The sequence below is a fragment of the Adiantum capillus-veneris genome, unplaced genomic scaffold (assembly GCF_014529385.1).
Source record: "Adiantum capillus-veneris isolate H3 unplaced genomic scaffold, ASM1452938v2 Hic_scaffold_381, whole genome shotgun sequence".
Taxonomy (NCBI): Eukaryota; Viridiplantae; Streptophyta; class Polypodiopsida; order Polypodiales; family Pteridaceae; genus Adiantum; species Adiantum capillus-veneris.
The window spans coordinates 12564-37500 of NW_028221482.1; the positions used below are offsets into that span (position 1 = coordinate 12564).

The window sequence follows — 24937 nt, forward strand, 5'->3', positions numbered from 1 at the left end:
TACTTGTTATCATAAAAGGTTGCACGATCATGTGCAATCCAGCATGGCATTCATGTCTTCAAGGAACTCTTTGACAATTCATATCGTCTCCTATGGCTCTGGCCAAAGGAGATCTAGAACCATACATCCAAATCCCCGGTGTGGAGGCTGTGGCCAAATGTTACATTAAACGCTTGGAAAACTACACATGATCAGCCATATGTATTCTCAAGAGTAACAGCTAGCTATCAAGACTTACCTCCAAAAATGTTTGTTTTTATGAGCTGCATGTTAAGGGCTCAGCCGATCCAGGAAGGCCCCACTCTCTTTTCAAAAAAAAAAAAAACACTACGAAGTCGAGCTTAAATTTCTTCATAGCAGGGAAGGACCAAAAAGTTCTCAAGTTGATGCAAGCATGCATTGACTTGCATAGAACTTGTAAAGCAGTCAATGTATAAAGATTGGTTTGCACTCTTGCAACTGCTTTTGATTAGACCTCTTGGACTGCAAATGAGCGTCTCTGAGACTCTTCCTAAGGGTGTCTAGAAGGGGTTTGTTTCTTGTGAAGGAGGAGGTTACGGTGGTACAACAGGGAAGGCAAAGAAGCTACGAGGCTAGAATTGGGCAAGGAGGGTTGTCTGTCATGGATTGACTGTGTGCTCGTTTTGATTAAAACTGCCATTGCTTATGTATCATATCAGGTATATCCATGTAATGAACAATAAGTCAATTTAGGTTTTCATGTCTCAATGGGGGCCCTTTTAAATTCTTTTTAGGAGGGCTTGTGAAAGGTGCATGTGTAAGCTCTCCCTATAAATTTCAACAGCTTGCAAATTAGTGTCAACGGGGTGCAACATTTTCTTTCACTTGCAAATGTGGCAATGTTATGTCTACTTAAGCAAGGAATTACTATAGGAGCCCAACAAGTTTTTGGATTGCTGTAAGCCTTATGTTTTTCATGTTAGGGATTGACAAGGTCCTAATTCTTTTCAGGTCGAGCCTTCAGAATGCAAGATACTTCTGTCGGATCCACCACTTAATCCTTTGAGTAACAGGGAAAAACTGGTAATGTAAAGTGGGAGCTCTCAACTTTTGTGCTGCAAACCACGATTTCTGATTTCTTGTCTTTTTGTTGCATTTTATCAGATTGAGACAATGTTTGAGACCTACCAATTCGAAAGTGTTTTCATTCAGATTCAGGCTGTTCTAAGCCTCTATGCTCAAGGTCATTTGAGAAACCAACTTTCATGAATGTCAATTGGAATTGTCACCACCTTAAGCAGTCTGCCTTTAGTTATCAGAACCAGGAATAGCCTTTGTTATGGTTTTCTTTTGGATATGGAATGTCATTATTTACTTGCTCTCTGCTTAAATTTGTTGAATTGTCAAGAAGTGATTCGATACATGTTCCTGGCTTAATTCTATGGAGGAAGAAGGCTCTAGAATGGATGGAAATCGCCTAGTTGTGGAAAACTCAAAACATGAGCGTTGATGACATTAGTGGGGATGTTGTTGTATTTGGCATGATAGAGCCAATAGTTGTATCGTTTTGTAGATGAATGCCATGAATCACTTTCCTTTAAGGATGAGTTTTGAGCTGTCTTGGTGACATGGTGTGAGGAGATGGAGAAGAATTCTCCTTGATTTATCTCCTTCTACAATAAATGGTGGTGACATTTGTCTCAGAGTTTTCTTCATCGGGCTTCCACGACACTGTTTGGTTTCTTGTAGAGCAGGTCATGGATGTACATGGAGAGTGGATTGTTCAGAGCATAGAGAGTAGACAAATGTTTAGGAAAGAGGAGATTCCACAGGGATCTACAGATTGTAGAAAATCAGAGGAAGAGACAGCCGTATCACCGGTTTCTCTAGAGCATGATAAGGCTTTTGAGGATATTGTCGTCCCTTCATGTTCTTTAGACAGAGATGATATTTCTCTAGCTATCCTTATGACACAGTTTGAGGAGAACTTTCCACCCAGTTGTTTGGAAATCCGAGAGACTGAGGACTAAGAAATATACTTATTTTTGATTGATTGTATACTTTATGCTTATTGGGATCGCACCTCCACAATGATCGGCATATCTTTGACATTTTATATTGGGAATTATGCTCTCAAGTATTTAGGGCATCATCCTTTTGGGCAGAAGTACGCTACAGATGATCCAGTGACTTAGAGATGACTTACAGAGAAAGAAGCAGCAAAGGACAAAAACAGATCCAAGAAGTTGGTGCAAAAGAAGAAATCTACCACCCCTCAGATGTCTGCCGAGGAGAAGGTGATGTGTAACAAGCAAGCAAAGTGCTTCGGGTGTATCTTGGCCAAGTGTCCTAAGAAAGAGGAAAAGACTGAAGACAAACAGGAAACGTCGAAAGTGGCCAAGGAGCGAGCTATGAAAGGGAAACCAAGGCTGGACTTGTACCAGATTTCATGGGGACACGTGAATATCACACTGATCCTATTACATAGCTTTGCAGGACATGGGGCAAAGTTCAAGATGAAGAAGCCCTTATTTTCTTTGACAGCGGAGCCATGGCGAACTTTATCTTGTCAGAGATTGTTACAAACTTGGACACTCCAAGCGAGAAATCAATAGCAACACACGAACAGAAACTGCAAAATAATTAAACCTGAATATATATATATATATATATATATATATATATATATATATGTATGTATGTATGTATGTATGTATGTATGTATGTATATATATATATATATGTATGTATATACATATATATATATATATATATATATATATATATATATATATATATATATATATATAGAGAGAGAGAGAGAGAGAGAGAGAGAGAGAGAGAGAGAGAGAGTTACAATGTGGTGAATCTGATACAAAGTCAGTGTAACAAGATAACAAAATGACAAAATGACAAAATGAAATACTATGCAATCCTGAACTGCTAGGTGTGAACTAAGCAGCTAAACAGCTAGCCGGGATAGCTAGATCACTGGAGATCCAGCATCGGTCGTTGGCGGATCTCATCAATCTCCTCCATGGTCAGTAGTCTGACCAGGCGTCGTGCAAGTCGAGCCAAAGTGATCCGAATCCTCTGATGCAGCCTCCGTCGATGCTGTGTAGTCCTCCGCAGTCGTGGGCGTCTGGATCTCCCCAGCTCAATCGCTCGGTCGATCAGTGTGCCTCTGGTGTGAGGCGACGAGCTCTGCAGCGGTGGTAACTCCTCCGGGTGTCCAGTGGCAGCTCTAAAGAAGTCTGTAATCTGTCTCTGAGATTGGCTGGCCTCTCCTCTCATCAGGCTCTCTGTGTCTGCGCAGCTCGAGCAAAAACAAACCCAGGCATCTCTGATCCTCGTACCGCATGACTCTAGAGAATGGTCCAAAGCCCTCTCTGAACAAGCAATGGAAGCGGCCTCGTATCTCGTAGTAGACGGGGCAGTGGCATGTGTAGTGCAAGTTTGTCTCAGGCTCGATGTCACACAGGGGGCATGTCTTGGCCTCTGCTGGTACTCCGCTGTATCTCCTAGTCTCAATCCGTAGCTGGTGTGAGGATGTGCGTATCTGGCCAATAGCACATCGTATCCCATGAGACAAGTGGGTGTCCATGTATCTAGGCCTCGTCACAAAACCATCCTCCGTAAGCTGGAGGAGATTCTCTCTGTAGAAAGCCATCTTCGTGCCCAACTCCTGTGTTGGCTGTATCCATGTCCTCTTGGTGTCTAGCTGAGTCAAGTCCTGGCGAATGAGCCTGGTGATCTCGGCTGTGTAAGAGTCAGAGAGGGCGCATCCAGTGAGTACTGGAAGGGAGGCAATCTGTCTATGCTGAACCCATGCGCCTGAAACTATGATGCCATCTCCCCATACCAGCATGCTGTATCTCCTTGCATGGCTAAGTGTCTAGAGGACTCAAGTGCAAGGCGTGCATATCTGTCTCTAGGAAGTTCCCACATGCGGTGTATGAAGGAGACAGATCTGGTGAGCGCCTCAACCACTAGTGGGGGGGCAGCTAGCTCTGCTCGTACAATAGTACGTGGTACTGAAGCCTTGGCTCTAATGAGCCGTGAGATCATAGAGACCAGAGGCTTCTCCATGTTCCCCCATCCATCACTGCGGCCTGTCCTCCCGTGATGATCCAGTGAAGGTCCCCAAATCTCAGCTCCATAAAGCAATGCAGAAGCCACCAGAGTGTCGAACAGCTAGAGCTTCGTCCGAGGCTCTTGAAACCGAGCATGTGAACACATCCTTTCCAATCTACCCAATGCTGCATGGGCTCTGGTCAATCTAGTCTCTGCTGCCCTCCTCAATGAAAGTGCTGGACCACTAAAAACGACGCCATGGTAAGTGTAAGCATCTGTATACTCCACCTTCTCCTGGCCGTATGTGAAATTGTGAAATTGTGAATGCTGGCGCTGACCTCCTGATCCACTGTGGGGTGGTATTAAATACCATGGCCTTGGTTTTACCAAGGTTGACGGACAAACCACTTTCCTGGACAAACCGATGCAGAGCATCCAAGTGACGTTGCATCCCCTCCGGAGAGTCGGAGATCAACACAATATCATCAGCATATAACAATAGTGGAATCCATGTCCCTGCCAGCTGTGCACCTCTATCACCATCTCTCTCAATGTAGTCAGAAACCTCATCCACATACATACCAAATAGAGTAGGAGAGAGCGGGCAGCCCTGCTTCACCCCAATAGTGGAGTAAACCGGTGTGGATAGACCCTCTGGGGTGCATACATGCTCGACTACTCACTTGTATAATGCCATGACCCCCCAAATGAGCTCTGTGGGTACTCCCATCTGCTGTAATCTGCGCATTAGTCTAGCTTTGGGCACTGTGTCAAATGCTTTGCGGAAATCCACAAAGCTACAATAGATCCGTCTCCCACGCGATCTGCCCTCCTCAATGATGGCTCTGAGTGTCAAGATCTGGTCAAGCGTAGGAAAACCCCTCCTGAAACCTGCTTGCCCGGCTGTGCGTATCCCCTCCCTCTCTGCCCATCTACTCAGCTGCTACTCAAGAATAGATGCGTACAACCGTGCCAATGTGTGTCCAATCATGATAGTGCGATAATTCCCAGGCTCCATAGGGTTTCCCGACTTGAAGATAGGTACAATAGTGGATAGGCTCCAAGTATCAGGCAAGCCCTCACGCATGGCACGGTTAAACATAACTGCTAGAAGCTCTGCTAGTAAATCTCTGGCATGCGTGAAATGCTCAGCCACTAAGCCATCATGATCATACACTCTCCCAGTCCTCATCCTGTCAATGGCCTTCCTCACCATCTCAGCGGTGGTGAAAAAAGCACATGTGTGTGGGCATGGATCGGGGGGCTCGGGAAGGGGGCTCCTCAGGAACTGTGTACAGAGATGATGCATACTGGCCCCAGGCCTTTGTAGAAATGATGGCGAGGGGGGGGGGGGGGGAGAGTGCTTATGAAAGAGCCGCCATGCCTCACGTGAGTCCTGACTCAAGAATAGCTGGTATAGATCTTGCTCTAGGTGAGCCAAAAATGTCCTCTTCTTCCGCCGCACTAGGCGTCGGAAGTCAATCTGTGACTGTCTATGAGTGATGTCCCCCCAAAAGCACCTCCCTCTGAAGTCTAGCTCTAGTGTCCTGACATTCCTCATCATACCAACTGTTCTGGGGCATGCTCCCCGAATGGTGTCTCTGCTCAGGTTGGGTATGTGGGTATGCCTCTGCTGCTGCATCATGTAGTGTCTGTGTCAGTATAGTAGTAAGCTCCTCCAGAGGTCGCCCTGGCGCCTCTGTGCACAGGCGTCTGTAGATCCCATCTATGTATACAGAGTCCGTCTCCCGTGTGAAGGTGTAGCGACTAGGGACTGCTGCCCGTAGCCTGTGTGCTACACTAAACTGAAAAGAGATGGTCAACGACACGAGCATGGTCCACTGCCACACCAATAGGTCTGGGTCCAACCGTGAGATCCTGGATACTAGAGATGAGGCTCGGCTGTGCCATGACATAATCCACGGTGCTGGCTCCATGTATGTGTGGAAAGCATGTAAAACCCCACCAAGCGGGAAATCTGCGTAGGCCATTCAAGATGGCCAATCCATGTGCAGTCCCCATGTCTATCAAGTGTCCTCCATACCTTGGATACTAGAGATGATGCTCGGCTGTGCCATGACATAATCCACGGTGCTGGCTCCATGTATGTGTGGAAAGCATGTAAAACCCCCCGCAACGGGAAATCTATGTAGGCCATTCAAGATGGCCAATACATGTGCAGTCCCCATGTCTATCAAGTGTCCTCCATACTCAGTGTGTTCTCCATCCTGTGATAGTCTGGATAGGCCCGTCTCTGCAACATCCAACTCTCTCAGCATCTCCTCTGAAGTATCATAAAATACTGTCTGATGATGGGCAGTCCTAGCATTGAAATCCCCTAGAATGATGGTGTCACCATCTCTAGAGAACTCCCATATGTCATCATCCAAAATAGAGAAGGGGGACTGTCCTCTGGGTGGTGCATAAACTGACGTACTCGGGGGAAAGTAGCAAATAGCAATGTAGAGATATCTGCTTGTCTCTGCTCTCAATCTCACCCACATGTACCTAGCTTGCTCATCCCTGCGGGCTATATGTATCAATGGCTGCAACTCCTCCCTGAATAACACTGCCACTCCTCCTGATCCCCGCCCTCTGTGCTCTGATTGTGTCTCCTGTCTACAGGCTGTCTCTCATCTATATCCACTAATGTGAGGCATAGATTGCCCCGGGGCCTGATGTGTCTCAGAGTAGAAAACGATGTCTCTTCCCGTAAAACTATCCTCAAAAGCACCCACACCAAGGCGCATAGATCCATTACAATTCCAAGTGGCAACTTTGACTGTGGTCCCATAGGTCTCGCACCGTCATGTGGAGCGCCGCTCTACAATCACCACCTGGCCATCTCTGTAGAAGGCCGTCTTTCCCTTCTCCCTTGCCGCTTGAATCTCTGGCATTACCTCTCTCATATGCGTAAGCTGTGTGAGAGTGAGGTCATCTCCAAGGAATATGCCCGTTTTCTTTAGTGTAGGCCGCTCTTCAACAAGTCCTTTGCCTCCATGGATGGGAAACGGATGATTAAAGCTGTCCCTTTTGAAGTCTCCCCATTGCCTTGTGTCTTCTTCCCTACCCTCCATGCCTTTGTATGAGTAGCCTCACTACCCATTATGCGGAGAAGTTCTTCGACTTCCCCTTCCACATCATCTCGGTCTTGTAGACCGGTTACTCTTACATGCAAGGCTCTAGTTTTCCTTCGCTGCTCTTCTTTTAGAATCATGTTGATGATTGTAGGAGTGGGAACGGATGTGGTTTCTTTCCCTTTCCCTTTCTTAGCGACTTCTATCCATTTCTCGGCCTCATCCGCCTTCTGCGTCTTCGTGATCACATCCATCTACAAAGCGGTCTTTACCACCTTCTGCTTCTCCTCCTCTGTGATCATCCGTACCTGCTCCTTGATGACCTTGATCTCCTTTATCACCGAGGGCTGGAATTCCCCTTCTTCCAGTCCACTGCTTACTCTATCTGCAAGCTCTCGCTTGAGGGCTGTGACCTCTTCTCTAAGTGCTTGTGAATCCGCCTTAAGTGCTTGTAGCTCTACGTGCAAGTCCTCTTTCTCCTCCTTTCATTGTGCGCCTTCGTTGAGGAACATTTGAAGAAGGTTGGCCTTCTCTTTCCACCATCCCTCCGTCTGTGCTTTCCATTCTTTCATCTCCCTTTCCATTTGTGTTATCCGCTTGTTTGTAAGCACAAAGGTTGCTTCGTATGGGGCTTACATACTGGCGAAACGATCATGGCCTCCACTGGCGAAGCGCTCATGGCCTCCATTGGCGATGCGGGTACAGCTCGACGCTCTGTCTCGGCTGAGTCCAGGCGGAGAAGTAATAACCACAACCCGAATGCGGGTATATGCACTACCACAGCCCACTGCGGGACACCCAGTCTGCTATGCCAAATATCCAGAGGCTCAGCCCCATTTTGGTTTATTCAAGATACCTGCACCATGTGAATATATCGTTGTCCTCAATTATGCATACATATTATAGCTGAAAATCTGTCTGCTGAGAGAGAAGCAATTCTGGAAACTCTATGCCTGCTGAAAAACTGATAGGTTTGAAGATCTGTAACCTGATCCTGCTGTTTGGTTTTTGCTGACAATCTGTACGTTCCTGCTGCTGTTTTTTTTTTTTGGGGTTTTTTTGTGGGTGTGTTTCTGTTAATAAAGTGCAATGTGCAGAACTATGTAGTAATGATTCAATGCAGGTGTGTGTGTGATGACAGACTGTATGAATATTGTGCAATGAAAGTGTTTTGTGCTGCTGCTGCTGTGTGTAAAGACTATGGTTGGGTGTGATGGGGATGAAATGTGCAGGTGAAGGGAGCAATGGGCAGCAGCAAGAATGGTGAGAGAGAGAGTCGTGCTCTGTGGTTCCTGTTTGTACACTGTTGTAGAAAATGCACGAGACCTTGGCCGTTTGCTGCCCACTGCACGTCAAATGTTAACCTTAGGCTGACGTGGCTTTTTTAGCGCAAATAAACCTGCAGTACTCACGTGCGTAGCCCTCCACTTGCCTGCGGACGTGGTTTACTGACCTTCTGTGGAGAGCGTTGCTTGGATGACAGATGGTGAGCAGCAGCGGTAGAGCTATGAGAGAGAGAGAGAGAGAGAGAGAGAGAGAGAGAGAGAGAGGAGAGAATAGTGGATACGAAGCGGCAGAGTTTTGCTTTCAGATGCGCTACCCGCAAAGACCCTTTTTGGTATTCTTTTTTTATTGCTCAAAGAATCAGATCAAAAGCATTTTGCCCAAAAGCTTCTACTCCCAAAAGCATGCACCGATCTACTTGCCCGCCTACATGTGCCACATCAGTAGGTTCAATTTTCAGGTAGGGTGGCACATCAACAATTGCTCGCGTTTTGCACTGGTTTTTTTCCAACCAACCATGTCAGCCTTTTTCTTCGCTTGGCCTCGGCCATACTTCATAAGCTAGGTGCCACAGTGCCATGTTACAAACTTGTGACATACCCCCCTCTTGAAAGAATTGTATTCGCCCTTGATTATGCCCGCAAAACAAACAAAGGACAAAAACTAGCTCAATAGACACTGACTCTATGCTCCCATGCACCAAAATGCACACATCTAGCACTTGCACAAAGACTTCAATTACTGATCAATCACATTTCCGTCGAGGGTCCCAATCATGATCATTGTAACATACTTAGTAATCACTTCCAGACCTTGCTATTCTTTTCACGGATGCCTTGATCCATTAAATCTTGTCATTACCAGATTCATGTCTTTTCTCACATTTCAAGCAGACATGCCAATGACCATCTCAAACTAGACAGTACATTCACAGAGCATGCATTTCACAAATCTTAGTTCCCACTGAACACCGAGGTGCAAACATTCTATCCAGTCAATTCATCTATTCCAGAACTCTTGATGCGCCTAGAGCTCCGTGTAGCCATCGCATCCTTCCAGAACTCTTCATGCACTAACAACAATATCCAGTCATTCCATCCAAGAAAAATTGGTGCACTAGAATGACATTCTTGAGTCACTTAGTCATCACATCTAGATCTTACCGAACAAATGTCTAGATGCAATCTAGTCATTCATCAGACAAAATGTTGCACACATTTTATCTTTACAACACATGAAAGAGCACATGTAATCAAGCTTAATCTAGGAAATTTCCAATTCAATGTACATCTTTTCATAGTTAGACCATCAGTATCCCTAAAATCTCAAGGAGAGATTAGTGGATTTATTCGATCCAAGCAATCAATGACAAAGGACTAGAGTGGCTTCCCTCCTGAGTAGCGTGCACCGCACAAGATTCAATTCGTTTCGACGTGCACTTAAGGAATAGCCACTGCTAAAGTCCAAAAGTCTAAAGGTACAACTCAAAATTGAGGAGAATCTACGAAGCCCTCCTTCCCCATCCACTTTGCATTGTGAGCCGGAAAATCCAACCGTGGACCAAATTATCAATGGATCTAGCTTCCCCCCCCTTTTTTTTTCTTGTGCCTTGGGACTTATTTGTTACAAACTTGGACACCCCAAGTGTAGATTTTATCGCGATACGAGAGAGAATCACTTAAAATACTTCACAAGTTTAAAATCACAGTTCAATTTGGTCGACACGGCCCGGTGTAGTTTCGTGCCCAGAGAGATTGGCCCCAAAGACTGGCGCCCGTTTCGGTATTTCTTTTATATTGATCGCTGAGCAAAGTACAACTCCCGCAGCGTCCTGCGTCTAGATGCCTTGAAGAGTGAGGCCCTTAGGGCTCTTTTATTCTTACAAGGGATGCCAAAAGCAGAGCCCCAAAATCAATTAAACTCAAAAGCAAAAGTTCCAAAAGCTTTAGGCTCAAAAGCATTCACAAAAGCATGTGGCCTAAAAACTGCCCCGAAAAGCAACTAGCGCAAAATAGGAATTCCGTACAGTTGTCAGTGCAAAAAGCGGGCTTGTCCGTACAATTTGCCACGTCAACATGTCAACGGAAATTCCGGGGATCCGTACTGTTGCCACGTCAGCCTCCGTACAGTTAGCACACGTGTGTGTCTGGGTGGAATTGCCATGTCATCAATTTGTGACATACCTTCCTCTTGAAAGAATTGTAATTGCCCTCGATTACGCTTGCAACACAGACAGAAGCCATAAACTGTCTTAGTAGACACTGACTGTTAGTACCTACGCACTAGACACAACACATCTAGCACATGTACAAAGACGACAATCACATCACTGCACATGAGATCACATCACATGACAATCAATCACATAAATATTTATTCCAAATCTCAGACAATGATTGCCAGCAATGTATTTAGTAACCACATCTAGATCCATTCTCGACCTCATTGATGTCGGGTTAACTAATCCCATATTGCGATCATGTCTATATAAATTTCTCGGCTCAAGCACTATCATGTGCAAGTAGCGCTTAAGCACTGTCGTGTGCGAGAATCGTTCGCCTCAAGCACTGTCGTGTGCAAGAATCATTTCTGGGGTCCCCAATTTATCACTAAGTTCATTCATTCCTTTGAATCAGTCATGATTCATGGTTCGTTATCAGGTTCATTCAGGAGCTGTCACTGCTCCATCTCATTCTTAATTTTGCTCTTTTTCCAGAGTTAACATATTCTTTCATAAAACATTAGTTTTATTCAAAATTTAAAATCATTTTCCAAAAAGTCTTGTTTCATAAATTCATAAATCAAATAATGCTAATTTAAAAATCTGTTCTGGAACGAGAATCGCCTCGTCCTGCTGTTCTTTCAATCTGTCAATCATCTTGATTCTTATGCCCTTTTGGGGCACCCTGTAGTGATATGTCCTTGTTCTCCACATTCAAAACACTTTCCTGCTTTGAAATATTCATCTCTTTGGTCTTCTGTGAGAGAAAGTCGTCGATCTCTTCGTCTATTGTTTCTGTTATGACTTGTTGAAGGTTCATTGATGGGCAAGTCAATTTACCTGAATGTATAGCAATCCCCGTTTTGCGTGTCCCATCAACTGTTGTATAGACTTGGACTTCCTTTCGAGACAATAGTCTTGAATTTCTTTGGGAAGCCCACAACAAAATCGTTCAATTTGCTCCTTAAAACTGACCTTCTTAAAGGATGAAACGGGTAGAAAATTTTCCAGAATCTTTCACAGTAAGAATCCAAAGATTTTGTCTTGACCATCCGAACATGGTTCCTGTCAGTAATCATGTCTCGTTGTATTCTTGTGTAAGCCATGAAGAAATAAAGAGTTTCTTAAATTTCAACCACTTTGTCGACGCTTGTTTCCTTAACAACAGAGTGACCACCATGTCCGTGCATTGCCTTTCTGAAAGGATGCTGCCCGTTTGATCTTGGAGTGCTCTGTATAGCGGCCTCTAGAAAATGCTATGTCAAACTGTTGGACAAAGGCTAAAGCCTTGGGAGCATCTCGAAACCCTGAAAAGTGCTCAAACTTTGCTGCCTGTTCTCCCTCTTTGAGTTCTTTGGGCTTTTTGCCCTTGTCGTCGAGAAAATCATATTGATTGGCTCTGTAGAAATGCTTTCTTTTTGCATAAAACATGTGATCTTGCCCTTCCTGTCCTCATCACTTGAGTCAAAAGAAGATGAGGTGTCTGAGTTGTCAGAAGATGAGGACGAATTGGGCAATCCTTCGAAGCGTACACGCTTCTACTGCTTTCTGGCGTTTTCGAAAGTGGATTTTTTAACCCAAGTAACCGGGGAAATTAGTTCCGTTGTTACGTTGCTTCAGTTGCTTTTCCGACGGCTTCTTCGTGTTTAGTAGCTGATTGATTTGGGCCTGAACCGAATCATGGAGTTCTTCTTCAGTAAACATTCTCGGAGTAGGAGGCTTCTTGATCGCCGGTTTGATTGGTGGCTCGATGGTTTTCTACCACTGAGTATGCACTTCTGCGATGGATTGCTGAGACAAAAATTTTGCAAATTTTTGGTCCTTTGCAAATTTGATCATTTGCTTCGTTGCCTCGTCAACCAGTTGTCGACGTTCCATCTCTTCAATCTCGAATTGAGTAGGCCGAGGTGGGCAGTACTCTTCCTCTATTTGCTCATGAGAATTTTCTTCGTTATCTCCTCCCCCATTAGTAGATGCAAAAGAAGTCGACTGTTTCTTGTTGGAATCCATAAGTAATGTGGGATTCTTTATGGCTTTATGCCCTGTAAGACAGAGCGACGAAGATGGGAGCGCGCTCGATGCGCGATGTATGGAGGGTGGGAGTGGCTAATAGGTCCGGGGTCCAAGAATGCCTTGTCTGCAATTTGATAGGACCGGTATGCTCTGATACCACCGTAACAAACTTGGACACCCCAAGTGTAAATTCTGTCGCGACACAAGAGAGAACCACTTAAAATACTTCACAACTCTAAAATCACAGTTCAATTTGGTTGACACGGCCCGCCGATAGTTTTGTGCCCAAAGAGATTGGCCCCAAAGACTGGCGCACCTTTCGGTATTTCTTTTATATTGATCTTTGAGCAAAGTACAACTCTTGCAGGGTATTGCGCTCTCAAACTCTGCGTCCAGATGCCTTGAAGAGTGAGGCCCTTAGGGCTCTTTTATTCTTACAAGGGATGCCAAAAGCAGAGCCCCAAAATTAGTTAAACTCAAAAGCAAAAGTTCCAAAAGCTTTAGGCTCAAAAGCATTCAACTCCTAAAAGCATGTGGCCTAAAAACTGCCCCAAAAAGCAACCAGCACAAAATACGGAATTCCGTACAGTTGTCAGCGCAAAAAGCGGGCTTGTCCGTACAGTCTGCCACGTGAGCATGTCAACGGAAATTCTGGGAATTCGTACTGTTGCCATGCCAGCGTCGTACAATTAGCACACTTGTGTGTGTCCGAGTAGAACTGCCACGTCATCAGTTTGTGACATACCCCCCTCTTGGAAGAATTGTAATCGCCCTCGATTACGCCTGCAAAATAGATAGAAGCCATAAACTGTCTTAGTAGACACTGACTGTTAGTACCTACGCACTAGACACAACGTTGGTCTGACGGCACCTCAATCTGAATCTTTGGAACTCTCTGATGAACTATCAATTGGTTCCGTGGGTTCATTCTTTGGACACTTCTCAAAGATATACCCATGTTCACCACAACCATAACACTTTCCCTCTTTGAAGTTCTCAGCAGGCTACTCTTCTGATAATTTGGGCCCCGTGGATTTCTTCTTCTCATTCTTGCCCTTCTTCTTTTCCTTGGAAAACTCCTTTCCCGTTGACTTGGATACTAGCTTGTCCGTTGGATATGCCAAAAGCCGGAATACATACCAAAGTCTTCTGTCACGAGGCTGTGACAACCACAACTGTAGTTGTTGGTTTCTTTTCCTTGATTTTTATTAATTTTTGGGACCCTCTTTTTGAAGTCAGAAATGGTTGGACATTGTATGGCCAGTGTGAAACGGCCGATGGCCCGCATTAATGAAGGCTATGTTACAGACTTTGTCACAAGACAGGCACCACGTGTCAATAGAAAAGAACAGAATTGAGAGAGAGAGACAACACGCGACACGGACTGGCCGAATTCCACCTCAGAGAGTATTGGCCCCAAACCTTGGCGTCCCTTTCGGTATTTCTTTATATTGCATCAACTGAGTACAAGCCGGTACTCTAGACTCTACACCTTCTCCAAGAAGCATGCCAGAGAATGAGCCCATGGCCTCATATTTAAAGGTCATAGGCCCCAAAAGCAATTTTACATGAAAAGCCTTCAAACTCAAAAGGATTTGGTCCAAAAGCAATGCCCAAAAGCTGTCAGCGTAAATCATGGAAATCCGTACAATTGCCATGTCAGCAGTCAACGTAAAATGCGGAAATCTGTATAGTCTGCCGTGTCATCATGTCAATGCAAAATCAGGGTTTTCCGTACAGCTACCACGTCATCAGATTCTACGCTGTGTGTGTGAGGTCCAACTTAATTTTAATTCCTTTATGTCACTTGGGCCCCATTGAACGGGGTCCCATAAGTTGGTAGGACTTCTTCTTCTGCTGTTGCTTGTTCTTCTTAGGATTTAGGCCCCTCGGCCGTGCTCTGCAAGTTGGCTCCATTCTTCAGGGCTTGACACGTCAACAGTTTGTGACATCCCCCCTTCTTGAAAGAAAGTAATCGTCCGCGATTACAGCATATTAATACGCCTCTTCCCGACCCCCCCAAGCCATGCCCACACACGAGCTTTTTTCATTGCTGCGATGGTGAAGAAGGCCATTTATAGGACGAGGACTAGGAGATCATACAATCATGATGGCGTAGTGGCTGAGCATTTATACATGCCAGCGATCTGCTCGTAGAGCTTCTAGCAGTGATGTTCAAATGTGCCATGTGTGAGGGCGTGCCTGATACTTGGATTTTATCTACTATTGTACATATCTTCAAGTGAGGAGACCCTGTGGAGCTTGGGAATTATTGCACTTATCATGATTGGACACCAGATCAGTCTCCTTTATACATCGCTTATGGGACCTTCCCAGAGATAGATATGCCCGTTCAGACTTCTTAATACTCCTCCCGCATAACCATCCAAGTCCGGGCCGGGAGTAACAACAACAATTATTTTACAAGCATACAACCAAACGCTCCCCAGACATCTTGTTTGCGTCGTTTGGAGGTTTTCTAGCATACAACGAAACGCTCCCCAAACATCGAGTCTACGTCGTTTCGAGGTTCAAACAATACCAAAACAGCATTTCTCACTACTCCATCTGGGAGTAAAATCACCAATCAATGAAACCACTATCAAAACTAGAGGCAAACATTTCAAATCGACAGTGGCACCAAGACAGGTTTAAAACCGATACCATCCATTTCAAAAAAATTTCAAACAGGATCACCAAACCAATTCTCAAACAAGATTTCAAACTTAAAAAGCAATCTGGACATCAATCGAGCTCGTAAAGTCCACTGACTTTCCATCCTGAAACTTGCACCAAAAATTAGGGCTAGGTTCCTTCCATAAGCTGACCGTACCATGGTCCATAAGCTCTTGGAGAGATAGTGTTCCTGTGGTGGCGGTGATGGTAGTCCCAAGACATAGCAGTCACATCGGACCTCCAAGGTCATCAACTCGTGAAGAGACATCTATTGAGAGATGTCGAGAAATTTCAAGTTATAATCAACTAGGGTTTCCACGGCAAGCATTCAAGATACCCCCCCTCTGCCAGAAGTTGCACCGAAGGAAGATGTCAGAAACCATATAAATTCGGGCAAAATTTTTCTTAAAAGCTTGCCAAGTCCCTGGAGTGTGCGGCTTGGTAGCTATAGACATCGCCATCTGCATGGCACTGTTTTTGAGAAAAACAGTGACTCGTAACAAATCTTGGATCCTTCTCTTGAAAGTGATCTTTTTGGCTTATGCCCTGTAAGACAGGAGCAGTGAAGACGGGAGCGCGCCCGATGTGCAATGAAGTAAAAGTGGGAGTCGCTAATAAGTCCAGGGTTGGGAACCGAATATACTCCAAATAAGATTCCAATAGACTGTGAAAGTGCCGTCTTCCTCTGTCTCCTCTTTGGTAGGACCAGTACGCTTTGAGAAAAGCACACGCGTGATGCTCTGATACCACGTCACAAGACGGGCACCACGTGCCAATAGAAAAGAACAGACTCAACAGACTGTGAGCACTTCAATAACAACTGAATTGAGAGAGAGAGACAACACACGTGACACGAAGTGGCGGAATTCCACCCCAAAGAGTATTGGCCCCAAACCTTGGCGCCCCTTTCAGTATTTCTTTATATTGCATCAACTCAGAACAAGCCGGTACTCCAGACTCTGCACCTTCTCCAGGAAGTATGCCAGAGAATGAGTCCATGGCCTCATATTTAAAGGCCATAGGCCCCAAAAGCAATTTTACATGAAAAGCCTTCAAACTCAAAAGCATCTGGTCCAAAAGCAATGCCCAAAGCCAACGTAAATCACGGAAATCCGTACAACTGCCAGGTCAGCCGTCAGAAAATGGAAATCCCTACAGTCTGCCACATCATCATGTCAACGCAAAATCAGGGTTTTCCGTATAGCTACCACGTCATTAGATTCTACGCTGTGTGTGTGAGGGTCCAACGTTATTTTAATTCCTTTATGTCTCCTGGGCCCCATTGGACGGGGTCCCATAAGTTGGTAGGACTTCTTCTTCTGCTGTTGCTTGTTCTTCTTAGGGTTTAGGCCCCTCGGCCTTGATCTGCAAGTTGGCTCCATTCTTCAGGGCTTGACACATCAGCAGTTTGTGACAGACTTTAAAAAAGATCCTTCTATTAGTTAATGAAACTGCCCCTAGGGCTACAACCACCTCTACAAGAGAGGGCTACAACAATCATGATGGGGAGACTCTCCCAATGAAAAAAAACAGCATATGTACAATGAGGCTAAATCAAGATGGGAGGAGGGAAAAGCCACATAGGTGGACGGTAGTGCCATCTGAGGACCCTGGACCATGGTGAAAAAAGGTCCAGGATGCCAGAGTCGAAGGAAAGCCTCTCTGCGCTCCCGCATGCGGTCGGAGCTGCCCTGGAGTCTCTCGAATTGTCCTCTGAGAGTATGGATCAGCTCAAGCCAAAGATCCCGAACAGTCTCTGCAGGTGGTTCAGGGCGAGCCTCGAAGATGCGGAAGCAGCGGGCCCGCCAGATGAACCAGAGTATCAGGCCGCTGATGAGCTCCCAACACTCCTCTCTCTCTGCACCACTCTTGTGAAGGAACCTCTGTAGCAGGCTGGAGTGTAGGACGACCACCCTGCATCACTATCATCCTGCTGGTGGAGGATAGCTCAAACTTAAGTGCCGGGCCCGTGAGAGTGGACCAAGCAGCTGCCCCCCAAGTGTACTGCCGAGTTGTAGAAAGAGTCGGCATCAGCCGAAGAACATGAAGCCACATCAGCTGTGCGAAAGGACAGTCTCGTAGACAGTGACACTGACTCTCCACAAGATGGTTACAAGTTGCACATGCGGCTGAGAGACCACTATGTACAAGCCAGCTCCCAACTGCTGTAGCTCGGTGTGCAACCAGCCACTAGAACAAAGTGACTCGCCTCGGCTATCTGGAGTCCCACAACCTCTCCCAAAAAACTGTCAAGAACTCAGCTGTGAGACCCTCCTGCTGCCAATGAGGTGCTGCAGCAGGACGAGCCTCTCTCTGTGCTACCAGTATGTGACGTCCCAATCGAATAGTGTACTGAAAGAAAGGGACACCTGGATAATCTGCTTAGGAGAAAGGTTCCCTCCAAAGCCACTCTCCAGGATCCCACTGTACTCGTGCCAGTGGATAGCTCTCCCAAGCCCACAGTCTCCAGTGGCCAGTCTGAAGCGCTATTGGGTTTGGATCTATGACACAAGTCCTCCCACAGATGCCCACCACACGGATCCTCTGAAAACAGCACTCTGCCACTTGTGGGGCCTCTACTGCAACTCCGTGTAAGCTCCCTCACCTTGTAGCTTGAAAAACAGGGAGGGTATATAGTCTCGGAGCAAGCCTGAATTGAGATGAGAACCTCCAGTCGTGTGAAGGCCCTCATCCATCTGGGCGCTCCTGACTCGAGAGGTGTGAGCCACTCAGCTGGTAATGCCTCAGAGATGTCGTGACACATGCTCTTCACCCCTCTCATGCCTTGTAGCTGAATGCCCTGAAGCTCCTTTGACAAGCGTCAAAACTGTAGCCAGTCACCTGAAGTGCGTGCTGGACCCTCTGCCATGGGACCCCAGGAAACATGAGGCCGAGTACCAACCAAGTGGCCTCTCTGAGTGCTAACCATGGGGTTCCAAACAAGGGGCCGTCTCAAGCGCTCCTCCGTACAAGTAGGCTAACGCTGCTCTAGGCCTCTCCGGAGTTGCTCCCAAGATCGGAGCAGATTCACAGCGAAGCGGTCTTCCAGTCTCCTACTCAAGCCAATTTTGCGCATCTTTGTGAAAATCCATCTAGTCGAGGGTCGCAAGGGGCCTCTAGCGAGCTTGAGGCACCCTAGTACTAAGCCGCTGAAGCAAGAACTCCTTCCAGGGCTCGTCTCCTGGAAGAAGTCCTCTGACTATAAACTTCCCAAGAAGGGCGTTGCTCTGTTGTGTTGGGTCTATGATCCCCAATCCTCCCTGAGAACAAGGAAGAATGATGACTTGCCATGCCACTATGGCCCGGGGTATCTGAGTCACGCCTTGACCAAAGGAAGTTCTTGATCAGCCTCTCTACCTGGCTGATACACGAACTCGAAAAGATCCAACAAGAAGTGATGCACCACATAGTAGCCAACAACACGTGGTTGGCCATTACAACTCTGCCTGCCAGAGAAAGTTGTGTGGAGCTCCAATGTAACAACGTCCTCCTGATAGACAGGAGGAGGGGAGCAATCTGCTGCTCGGGAGACAAGTCCAAACCAACCTGACAACCCAAGTACCGAACTGCAGTCCCTTGGGGAATCCACCTAAAACCCTCACCTGGCATCCAATCGGGCGCAGGAGCACTACCAACCGAGAAAGCCACTGTCTTTATCCAGTTGATCAGTGCGCCTGATGCACAACAAAAGGTCTCGAGAGCCTGCTCACACTTGTGAAGGTTGGCCTCTTGGCCATCCAAGTACAAGGTTGAGTAGTCTGCAAACTCAGCGTCCAATAGCTCATCTTCCCAACTAGGGAGCACTAAGCCACGTAAAGCAACCTATTGTGAAATCAAAAACCTGCTCATCGCCTTAGCATAGAACAGAAAGAAGAAGGGGGCAAGAAGGCAGCCCTGTCTGACGGAACGTGTGAGCATGAAACAATCACCTCTACCTCCTCACAAAAGTACCTGACTATGTGCCCGTGTGTACAAAGCTGACACCCCTCTGATCCAAGCATCTGAGAAGCCCATCCTGCACAGAGTGCCCTCCAAAAAGTCCCACTCAACTCTGTCGTAGGCCTTCTCAAAATCGAGAAGAAGAATCACCAGATCCTCACCACGGAGCCGTGCGAGGGCAAAAGCCTCCCAAAAAGTAAAGATGTTGTCAAGGATACTACGCTCCTTGACAGAACCTGTCTATGTCTCATGTATAATGCTCTCTAGAAGTGGCTGAATCCTCAAACTCAGAGCCGTGGTAATAATTTTGTAGGCTGAGTTGAGGATGGTGATGGGCGCCACTGTTGAATCTTATTCAAGGAGCCACCCTCCTTTGGAATGAGGTAGATCAGGCACTCACTCATGCTGTCAGGCATCTCTCCTGTGTGCAGGATGAACTGAAAAGTACTGCAGAGATCTGTGCCAAGTAAGTCCCAGTACTCCAAGAAAAAGCTGGGAGTGAAGCCATCCTCACCTGGACAGCTACCATGGGGGAGCGTTGTAAGAGCCGTGTGAAGCTCCTCTAGCTGAATAGGCAGTTCAAGCCTCTGGCGCATCTCCTCAGTCACAAGACAAGGCATCTTTGCCCACACCTGCTCTCTGTATGCATCCTGACGCTCTGACTGAGACTCTGCACAGAGAGTAGATCACGGTAGAAGTCAGTAGCAATTGCACGCATGTCCTGTGGCTCTAAAGTAACTGACCCGTTGGGCCTCCTCAACTGGCTGACCTTGGCATGCGTATGCCGGGGTCCCACTGCCTCAAAGAAAGCGCCTGTCACTCTGTCACCCACTTGGGTCCATTGAGATGCCTGTCGATGGAAAGCAAACTCATGGCGCCTCTCCTCTGTGCTGACGAGCTCCTGGCGAGCGTGTTGTATTTGCTCAACCTGTTGTAACTGCTCCTCCAACCAAGGACTGTCTGGATGCTGCTCCTACATCCTCTGCAAGGAAGCGACCCCCCGTCGGAGACGCTGCTCTTCCTCTCTCGCTGTAGCCAGGCGAGCCGAAGACTCCAAGAGAAAGAATTGACTGAGCTTAGCAAGTCCTGAGGCCACTCTGTCAGCAGGAGAATCCTGCATGTCGAAGCTCTCTCCCCAAAGAGCCTCCACTCGCTCTCTGAGCGCTGAGTCCAGCAAGACCCTCTTAGGGATACATAGCATCGTGCTTCCCCTCGAACCATGTAACCGGCTTGTTTAATCCAAAAAGGGCGGTAGACCTTAGACTTAAACCTTATTTGCTTTCTCCCATTTAATTTGTCGCCCACTTTACCTGTACTTTCAAGACACAACAAGAGGGGAAAGGGATACAGGTTGCTAGACTGCACCCGTATGAGAAGACCGACACCAGATTGGCCCCTAAATAGGCGCCCCTTTCGGTATTTCTTTATTCTTCAAAAGAGGGAATAAAAGCTGTGGTTCCCTAGAAGCTGCCTCGCACAGTCTTGGCTGAATTTCAACTGTTCTGGCCCCATTTCGGCAGCATAACTGTACTAGGACCCTTCACAGTCAGTATCCCCACGCATTGGATGACTTTCCTGCCGCATTCGGACACTTTACAAAACCTGGCGAGAATCTGCAGCACGCTGAATTCTCTGTTTTCTGCTCCGAAAATGCGCGAGATCATCTGTACAGCGGTCCCCTCGCGTCCCCGAATCTCCTGGGGGTATTAGGGTCCGTTTAGGGGCAAAACCCTAAACCTGCAAAAATACACAGCAGGCTGTAATTCACTGTTTCGGGCTCTGTTTTGCGTGCCGGTCGCATCCGTAGCAAGTCCTCGAGCTCCCGCACCTGTAGGGCTACTTGCCCTTTGAATCGGACGAGATTTCGCACGTGAAACCTCTCCGAATCACCTGTACCTACGGGGGATTAGCCGCTAGCTAATCCAGTACCTGTGCAAGAGACTCTTGCCTCGGCAATCGCGCATGAACTCACACAAGTGTACATTGGTCAATTGAATAGCCCACTAGAGGGGCATAACATATTGCCATAGGGGAGAGAGAGAGTAGTGCATAGCGTGCAGGGCATCACTCTTGGCACCGCATTGTACATAAGAGGGAAAGGAAGCACTCCATAGCTCTTAACCTGTGATGACAGAATGCAAGTGAAGGCCTCTCCCAGCTTAAAAATCAGCGCCCATTTTTCTGCATGAGGAAAGTCCATGAGAAAATGACACTTGGCGCATTTACAAGCATTTTCCCATTTCGGGTTCGCCGCTTAAAAATATCTTGACCGGTTGCCCAGTTGACTCGCGGCAGAGTTGTAAAATGTTCCCTAGTCATACCGAAGGTAATTACACGAACACATTTTCAAGTCCCAAAATAGCAGTTCCCTAAATTTTAGGAGATGCTGCCGTTGTATCTTTCTAGGTCATCTGACCCCCTTTGTACACTGCAGCTACACCAAGAACTGAAATGTAGCTTGTGCAGCAAGGGATTCCACTTTGGCTAGTCAATGACCCCATTTTGGCTAACCATAGTCCTTGTCCAACCTTAGTGCTCTCTTGCCCTCAGGCCTGGACTCCCTCTGAACAGTTCCACACTAGCTATGCAATGCAGGGCAGTTACATTTCCCGAGGGGTGTTTCTAAAAAGTGAAAATGAATAAATAATAAGAAAGAAATCAACAAAAAGGATAGATAGTAGTCACACGCTGGTGACATCCCCTCCTCTGCCTATCAGCCAACTGTAAGGATCACTGGTGCATGGTCCAAATAGGAAGTCCTTGCCGGAATGCCAACTGTCCCATCCAAGTCACAGAAGTCATCACTAGTGTAGAAGCGATCTATTCGAGATAGATTCACACCTCCCACTCTGCGGTCCTAACGAGAGAAGGCCAGGTTGTCTGGGGGCCTCACAAAGCTAGAATGGTGCCACACATCTGAAACTCGCAGTCATACAAAACCTCTCCCAAGCTGCCAGCTCAACTCCATGCGCAGTAGTATGGCTGCCACCAATCCTGTCAGAGGGTTCCTCCAATATGTTGAAGTCACCCCCTATGCACCATTGCTCTGCCTGCGGCAGAGACTCAACAATCTAAGACCAAAACTTTGCAGGTGCACTCGCCACATTGGGTGCATAGATGTTCAGGAAGCCCACGAGACAACCCTGAACCTGCATAGTGATCCACTAACCCCCGCCTGGCACAATAATCCCTCTGCCCACAATGGCCTGTTGCAAAGAATTCGCAATAGTCATACATACTCCGCCTTGGATGCCTCCAGGTCCAAATGCAGCTGACCAAAAAGTCTCATATCGTCCACGCAAAAGCTCACCACAACGTGTAATGCGGCTCTCACAGAGATGATGCTCCTGTAGCATAAGAAGGTCAATCTCTCCTCCCACAAGGCATCGCTGAAGCTCCTGACAAAGCCGGCCCCTCTGACACTGAAACTGGGGTCCACCTAATCCGTGTATGTTCCATGAGACGATCCTCACGGGGAGCGAGAGAGAATTGATGCTGCCGCAACAGCTAACCATGCTATCTTTGAGGCAGGCTTGGATGGGGAGTAATCCGCATCCGAGCGTCCTCGAGATAGGCGTGACTGCACAGAGTGTCTAGCCCAAGCCCAAGTAGACCGAGCCGTGCGTAAAGCAACCTCCTCTGTCCAAGAGTCCTCATGTATGTGTACATAGCATAGCGGGATCTGCGTGTCAGCCAAAAAGTGAACCACAATGTGTCTACATCCTGCTGCGTCTGGAGGTGTCACAACAAACTTGGCCAATGGCCAAAGAGTCTGAGCAAGTCTATAACCCCTAGGTCTCCCATGTGATGAGAGAACTCTAGGGCCTCTGTCTGTAGCCACTCCAACATTGAGTCTATAGTCCACTTGGGCTGGTCCCTGCCGCATAGGGGAAAAGAGAAGCCAATTGTTGAGTCCAAGGCCTCTATCCCCCTGGCTGCAAGGAAACACATGAACTCTTAAGCAGGCTGCCTCAAGGTCTGGTGAGGGGTCGCCGAGAAACCGTGTAAAGTCATAGGCAAAGAAATCCCAACAACGACGAATGTAGAAGCTTGTCAGACCATGAGGAACTGCTGCAAAAGAACTGTTGCAAAGGGAGATGTCTGTACCAGAAGAGGGGGTCGCAAGAAAGGCTGTCCCTCTCTCGCCAAGCGACTCGTGGCTAAGGCGTTGCCAAGATATCTCTTAGTAGCCGAGGAGGGTCCTACCCCCTGGGACGGTTGCGGGACTGAAGCGGGAGGAGGTGAGGGAGCAGGGGGGGAAGGGGGAGAGGGGGATCGCAAAGGTGGGAGGGCGAGATGGAGAGGCAGAGGGAGGAGGGGGCGGGGCGGAAGAGGGGGGGGGGGGGGATGTGGTCCTGTTGAAGAGGGTCGAAACGGTTCCCCATGGGATCGCACTACTGCTGGGCAGGAGCTTGAGGACCACTCTGAGTGTCAGGCTGGCGCGGTGGCCCTTGCCAACGTCGACCACGAACCTGCTGCCAGTCCTCCTCCGCTTGAGTAGGGTGCTCTACCTGCGTACTCTGTGACTTTGCCTGCTGCTGTTGGCCAGCCCTTGTGGGCTGGGGCTGGGCCTGTGGTGTAGATCGGGGTCTCCTCCGTGGACAGGCCTTCGCAAGATGGCCCATTTGTCGACAAATGAAACATTGATTCGGGAGGCCCGAATACTCCATGCTCTGTCGAAACCAACCCCCACTCACCAGAGGAAGTGGTATGACCTTCGGGAGAGTGTGGGTGTCCCTAACCAGAACTCATACTGAGGGAATGTTGGCCGCCTTGGTAGCTACTGAGGCTGCCGTGCGAGGTGTCTCCATGATAGTCCCAATCTCTGAGCCTATCCAAGACAAAAGTGGTAGGTACTCCCTCCTCAAACCAGGAAAGCAGATAGAGATGGGAAGGTCTGCCTTCTCTGCCAGAACATCCGAAGCTGGGTCAAAACCGTGTGTCCATTGTCGAAAGTGGGCTCGAACTGATTGGATGGTCAAGGGGCTCATCGCGACGACCTTGGACGCCATCTCGGAGGTCTCAAACTCTATCTGGTAGTAGCCGCGTCCGAGGAACTGAACGTCCAAGATCTTGCCCACCTCTGCAAGAAGGCGGGCTTGGAGAAGGTCACGCAACTCTCCTCTGTTGGGTATGGTGCCGAGAATCTTGCAGATGGCGGAAGTCGCCTGCAGGCGTTCCACCTCTGCGGCTGGGCTCGCTTGCTCGGTCGGTGAGAGAGCAAGTCGAATGGTGGGCTCAGCGGGGTCGGGCGAGGGGACTTCCTTGGAGTCCCTCTGTGGCGGAGCTTGAGCTTCCATTTGTGTTTGCTGACGTGAGAATAAGGGTAGCGTGCAAGCGGGTGGGGTAGTGGGCAGGCAGGCGGGTAGGGCAGCGGCAGGAGCGGGCAGGCTGATAGGTGGGGTTGGGTAGCGGGCAGGTGGGGCAGGGGGCAGCCGGCGGGGTAGGGGGCAGTGGGAGGGGGACTGCGCGCAACAGGGGAGGGCATAAGGGCAACGCGAGGGCAGGGGGGGAGGTGCGGCAGCAGCAACGAGCGCGGGTCTGATCAACACATAATCTTTGCTTTGTTTTAATGGGTTTAGTTTGTGACAGACTTGGACACCCAAGTCGAGAATTTGACACGACACACGAGAGAAGCCCTTAAAACACTTCACAACTTTAAATCATAGTTCAATTCACTCGACATGGTCCA

General features: G+C 47.7%; 1 long non-coding RNA gene across 1 annotated transcript in view; it reads left to right on the forward strand.

The window, feature by feature from the left end:
- Positions 1-930: 930 nt before the first annotated feature.
- Positions 931-24937, forward strand: part of LOC147416906 (uncharacterized) — a 36997-nt gene continuing 12990 nt past the window's right edge. The window contains exons 1-2 of the long non-coding RNA XR_015187472.1: positions 931-1044; positions 1126-1204. This is a non-coding gene — a long non-coding RNA (uncharacterized LOC147416906). The remainder of the gene's footprint in view (positions 1045-1125; positions 1205-24937) is intronic.